The sequence below is a fragment of the Coptis chinensis genome, chromosome 3, assembly GCF_015680905.1.
Source record: "Coptis chinensis isolate HL-2020 chromosome 3, ASM1568090v1, whole genome shotgun sequence".
Classification (NCBI taxonomy): domain Eukaryota; kingdom Viridiplantae; phylum Streptophyta; class Magnoliopsida; order Ranunculales; family Ranunculaceae; genus Coptis; species Coptis chinensis.
The window spans coordinates 25,359,055-25,365,892 of NC_141458.1; positions in this window are offsets into that span (position 1 = coordinate 25,359,055).

The following is a 6,838-nucleotide window of genomic DNA, read 5'->3' on the forward strand; positions in this document are numbered from 1 at the left end:
TTTAATGGCCAAGTAGTATGCTAGTTTGTCAAATGGTATTAGGCGGCATGTTTGTATCTACGTTAATTGTTGTTGTATATTTGTGTAGGGGTCCCTATAAATAGAGATGCATGATCTTTTTCGATTTTTTGTCTTTCTCATTTGTATATGAAGCTGGAGAAAGAACTGCCTCACTGAAGAAGCTCTTGTTGGCCAGATCCAAGCAAAAATACAGGTTCCTAGAAGTGAGTCTACTTCAATATGACTGGATTTATGTTTTCGTATTGTTTTAAACCGTGTTATTGTTGTTCAATCATATAACATTTCATTGAAGTGAGAATGTTATGTATGTCTTTTTTGGTAGACACCATTTGATGTGATAAATCCTTGAGAAAAATAGTTTTTGAACTCTTAATAACATGCGCTTGTAGATCAGTGGATTGAGCGTCTGTTTGCTAAAAACAGTTAACAAAAATACATACATTCACTCTAACAATATATGCATATTGGTGATGTTACTGGATATGGAGTATGTATGCGCTTCAGCATTATCTATTTTACATCTATTTCAACTTTCAACATGTTTTATATATCTTCTACCATTTCGCCGATTCCTTGAATATTCCTCAGATTTTATCCCTAAGTGCTTAATACCAAACCTTCTCCTATGCCACTAGCCACCATAGTAGTCCAGTTTCTGGTTTTGCAAGACATGGTAGTAATCTCTGTGACTTGCGACGATAATATATATAGACTAGCGGATCCGTCGGCAATTCATGTATGTTGAGATGCTTAGGAGTACACTTCGCACCTAAGCAGTTGGGTATAAAAGTTTGTTCTTATAATATATATAGACTAGCGGATCCGTCGACAATTCACTGTAGCTTTCGTAGGGGCATTTATGGTGGAATATAGGTATGACACTAACGATGTTTGTAAGAGAGGGGTTTTGATGGTAGCAAGGGAATGTAATAGAACTAGACTATTTCAATATATGTTGCCGACAAGTGTAATCTAGTAATTTGACAAGGGTAAGAAATAAGGTTAAAATATTATCTATTCAATTCCAAGTGGGAATTAAATTGAGTTCTAGTTTCGGGTTTGTCCAGTGAACTTCTTTTAAAGACCAATACCTAGTACGTACCAGTTTAGCACATTTGAAGATTTCATCATTCCTGATATGTTTTGTCAAAGACAGTGATGGAATATTAGAAATAGACGTAGTGGTGGAAGAAATTTTGTCTTTATATAATATTTCTCCATTTTTTGTGTTTGGTCAAGACTGTAACATAAAAAAATGCAAGTTGTATAGAGTTAAACTGAAAGGGATAATTTGCAATTGAAGACATTACGATTAAGGTCTCCTTCATTCTTTTAAATTGCAAGTTGTCTTTTTATTTAAATACTTACAATCCTCTACTAAAAAGCTTCTCAAGTGAGTCAAGTTAGGCTACGTACCAGGACAGTCATAGCCAGCTTGCACCATGACGACCCTGGATATCAAACTCCACCATATATAATGTTTTTATGTCGAAATGCAGCAGCAGTATCATCTACTTTTTGTTTGTTTTTTTCCTACAAATCAATATATATTTGAGTAGTTGGGTACTTGGGTTTATGAGGTATGAGGTTTTAATATGTTATGAAAGTATATTATTTGATTTTCAGGTTATAACAGGTTTTAAATTTATGAAATGTTGAAAATACAAAAGAAACTCTGCCGAAGTTTTTTTTAGAATGTGATGTTAAGTGGTGGTTTTATATTTGAGTTATGTATATCATAAGATATTTTGTATTCTTGAAGTCATCTAGAAGAGGATTGTACCCGTCTTTGGTCCTTGTCTTTGAGGGTAGAGCAAACTCTTCCATGAACTCTTCCTTGTCTTTTGTACAAGTATGTTCTCAATGGTTGATTGTTTTTCTATTTTGCAGCATAAGCACAGCTGAAAACTTAGTTGTTGCGCTCTAGGTACGTCGTGTTGTCTCAGTGGTTTGTTCTTCTTCCACTTTTGGTTGTTGCGCACTAGGTATGTCGTGTTTTTTTTTCCAGCAAATATCAATTTTTCTAGTATTTTGAGTAAGAAAATCGAGCATTTATTAGTAAGAATAATTCAAATAACCTGTTCATTGTTGGTGCAGTAGTAGAGTTTGATTTGCAGTAGTGGAGTTGGCTTCTGATTCTCTTGAAGTAAAACTTCTACCCATTTCGTATACTAGTTTTATTTGTTGCTTGTTATTTTTTGCAACAACTGAAATTGTGGGTGTTTGTATGCATATAAGGGATATGTTTTGGTTAGTTGTGTGCCATGGTAAAGTCATTTGGTTTGTATATTAGGTAGTGTTAGGATTTATTATTGGTTTAGTTATCAAGTGTGCAGGTTATATGTTTTTTATATTTTATTTGCACATGACTTTAAATTAATTTGAATGGCTAATGCAATTTAACTTGGTATTCAGATTCTATGGATGAACTGATAGTTATAGAATTTATGTTTGTCTTTTTGTTGTTTTTTTTTTTGTTGTTTTTTTTTTGTTTTTTTTAAAATTTTTTACTATATGAGTATTTTAGGCATAATACAGGTGGTCAAAAAGTTGAATAAACAAAAGAAACTCTGTCAAAATATTTTTAGCTCTTTTGTTTTATAAGCAAACAAGTTAGTGTTAAAAATATAATGCAATGGTAAAATTGTCTAAATGATTTATACCGTTATTTCCAAGTACAGGGAAGATATGATTAGCATTGGTAGAGACATGAATATTAGAATTAGATATAGGAAAAGCGCCCGACATAGTTAAGACAACATTGGAATATCAATAAAAGTACATAGTTAGCATTGGAATATTCTTGATATTACTCAAAATACAGTTTGGTTCCAGAACACGGTGCACCTATGGGTGATCTGAGAGTTCCTACTTGTTTAAAGATTGGTTAATTCCAATCACAAGCCCAGATGCCGGTTTCAAACTTGACTGTAATTGTTTGATATCGTTAATATTTTGATGTTTGACTAATAGAATTAAATGTAGAAAAAGCACCAGACACAGTTAAGGCAACATTGGAATTTGAGTTATCGGACCGTATCACATACTTGATCCATATATTTTTAAATAGGAATCATCAAATTTAATTATGTTTTGGTTTGATGTATATATTAAATTATTCTCGTTTGTGGTAAATGAGGATAGAAATGCTAAAGGGATTTGATATCGGGTGGGACCACACTATCCGTATCCCTGGAAATAAAAACGGGGCATAGTGCAAATACTGTGATAAGATTTTAGCTGGAGGTGACATTACAAGGCTGAAAGTACATCTTGGCGGAGGGAACAAAAATGTTGAGAAATGTTTGAAGTGTGGAAAGGAAATTCGAGACATGTTCCAACAAATAATTGAGTCCGGAATTGAGAAGAGAAATGGAAAAAATATAGCTAAAGAACATTATAGAGCTACCATGCATGCACACCCTCCTGGAGAAGACTTAGACGAGGATGACAATGAGTTTGAGATGGCTTGGCTACAATCTAGAGATGAGTACCAGAGGTTCTGGGAGGCGGGCTCGTGGGATAGGAGGGGTCAAACCAGAGAGAACACCAATGTTCCAAGCACAAGCTCTCGCAAAGGCAAAGGTGTTATGTCTTTCTTCTCCCGTTTGAAGAGCACTAGGCATCCCGAGCTTATTGATGTTGATTCGCCGAGAAGGCCTGATGTTAATCAACTATCTGTCCACCAGATGACGCCAACCGGTAAGTCAAAAGCTGGGGTGTTTAGAATAGTTGTGGCTAGATTTGTACTTTGGGGAAACTTGTCTCCAAATGCAGTGGCCAACAACCCGTATTACAAGCCGATGTTCAATGAAACATGTCGCGCCGGTCTTGGAGTGACCCCTCCTTCATCGTAACAACTACTAAATTCAGAGTTGCAGAAGCTTAAGGCAGAGTGCAAATTGTATATTGACCATATGAAAATAAAATGGTCTACATATGGTGTCACTGTTATGTGTGATTCCTGGACTGGTCTAACGTGACAGCGCTTGATGAACTTCATGGTGTATTGTGATGGGCTCATGACTTTTGATTCGTCCGTTGATCTATCGAAACACAAGAAAGATCACTGCCACTTACTGAAACACATGAGACGTGTTGTTGACAAGGTTGGCAAGGAAAATGTTGTTCAGATTGTAACGGACAACGGGGCGAATTTTAAGAAAGCTGGAGAGATACTTGCAAGAGAAAATGGTATACTTACAAATAAATTTTATTCTCCCATTTTAGATTCCTTTTGCAAATAGGTTTTTTGTATGAACTGTCTACTAAACTACTTTATGTACAATAGGGTATAACCTTTTCTGGACCCCATGCGCGACTCATTCTATAGACTTTATCTTGAAAGAATTTTCTCGAGCCCCGTCGACGAAAGCAATCCTTGATCAGGCAAAGGATATCACGTCTTTCATTTATAACCACTCTCGAGTTGTTTCCCTTATGAAGGAAGTGTGTGGTGGAGACTTAGTCCGAGTTAGTCCAACTAGATTTGCCAGTAATTACATGGCATTGAAAAGTTTGCTGAAGAAAAAGAACAAGTTCCGGTCAATGTTTACTTCCAAAGGATTTCTTGAAATCAAGAATGATAATCCTACGATCCAGATGATGATGGTCGAAGATATTATAAACGACCGAGAACTTTGACAGAATGTGAAGGGGGGATTGTAGTTGTATTAGAACCCATTGTGGTTTTATTGCGGAAGGTGGATAGGGATGATAAACCGACCATGCCATTTTTACACAGAAGGGTAGAAATAACAATTGAGCAAATTCGGAGGAAGATTCGCTCGCTTGAATGGATTGTTGGAATCATTAAGAGGAGGTGGAACAACCAATTAAGGCACCCATTACACAAAGCTGGTAATATTTTTGTTAACTCGAGGTTTATTTAATTGTACCATAACTGTTGTAAGCTAATATGCTACAAATTTGCTTGTAGCACACTACCATAATCCTGCTGTAATTTAGGGCCCTGATAGTGAAAATGTTGCATACAATTGGGAGTTCCTCTCAACAATGCAGACAGTCATTAACCAATTGATCCCAAACCTATCAGATCAATTGGCTTGCTTACATGAATGTAAAGCTTATCGAGAGGCTTCTGGGGTATCCTCTGCGCCAATTCTTGTATATGGAAGAACCAAAGTCATGCCGGGTTAGTTTCATTGTTAACCCACTACGGACTTGTAACTGACCTATTTTAGTTTTAGTCCATACAAAACTATATAATATAGTCTACATTGTTTGTCATTGACGCAGCTGATTGGTGGATGAATGTTGAAGACGGTTATGTTGACCACTTGAAAACATTAGCTATACGGATCCTCTCACAAACTACCTCATCATCTGGATGTGAGAGGAATTGGAGCACGTTTGGATTCATACACTCGGCGAAACGTTGTAACTCGAGAACTGAGTCACTAGAGGATTGAGTATTTGTCCACTACAACCTTCGATTGAAAAGCAAACATGTCCAACTAAAGAACCAATTCGAAGAAGAGAAGATCTTAGACCTCACATCATTGTACCCAATCGATAATGACTCAGACTGTCCTATTTTTGATTGGATCGATGACAGAGAGAGAACCCCTGAGGCATTATTAGATGAAAGTGGTCGTCCTAATTCAGACATTGCAGAGCAATCTGGTGTGCCAATAGATGAAAATTGGGAACCTATTCCAAATCCCAATCCTGAAGATAACTTTGAAGCAGCTCAATCTCCTAATGACACTCAACTTGGTGGTGAAACATATTATAATCCTGATGCATGGAGAATGCCTAGTGATGGGGAGCATGATAATGCTTACAATGTTGTTGATGACGATAACGATAGCGATGATGATGATCATGCTCAAGTTCATGCCAGTGGTCCTAGTCGAGGAGGTGGTGGTCGTCGTGAAGATGGTAGTGGTCCGAGTCGAGTAGGTGGTGGTGGTCCTCCTGGTTTTGATGATGATCATACTCAGGTTCGTGCCAATGGTCCAAGTCGAGGAGGTGGTGGTGGTCGTGGAGATGGTAGTGGTCCGAGTCGAGTAGGTGGTGGTGGTCCTCCTGGTTTTGATGATGATCATGTTTAGGTTCGTGCTAGTGGTCAAAGTTGAGGAGGTGGTGGTGGTCGTGGAGATGGCAGTGGTCTGAGTCGAGTAGGTGGTGGTGTTCCTCCAGGTTTTGATGGTAATGATGGGGTTCAGTCACAACAACCTAGAGTTTCCATTGGTGGTGGTGTTGGGTCATAACGGGTGACACCAAAGGTCACGCGGCAGATCGAGGGTAGGTCCTCAATCACGGCCCGATCAAGGGGTGGATCCTCACAACAATCAAGGGGTGGGTCCTCACAAATACCACCAAAGTGGTAGGGGGATGATGCACCGTTGTTGGGTCTCAACAAGCAACCGGTGGTTCCTCACAAAGTGATAATAGAGGAGTATACTTTCTTGAAAGAGGATGGGTTTGACCATGTAACTCAAGACTCTAACCATGGTGCTTCCGCCAACGGGATCTCGTCAAAGAAAAGGTCGACAAAGGAGAGCAAATCCTACTACGAGGCACGGACTCCGGAATTGTTTTTATGGGCAAGGGTCGATCTCCATCGGGTCGAGATGTCCGTGGACTCGTTGGCGAGTCAATTTGGAGGATTGTTTTCTTCACGATCGACCTTATGGATATTCTTCTCTTGGTTCAAATATGGTTGAATATTTTACTGGGACTCTTCATATCACGAATCCTCCGGAAGAATATTCACGTTCTCAATATTATGGGAATTGGAATGATCCTCAAGCATACTCTTTGCTTCCACTATATGCTCTCCTTCTAACAA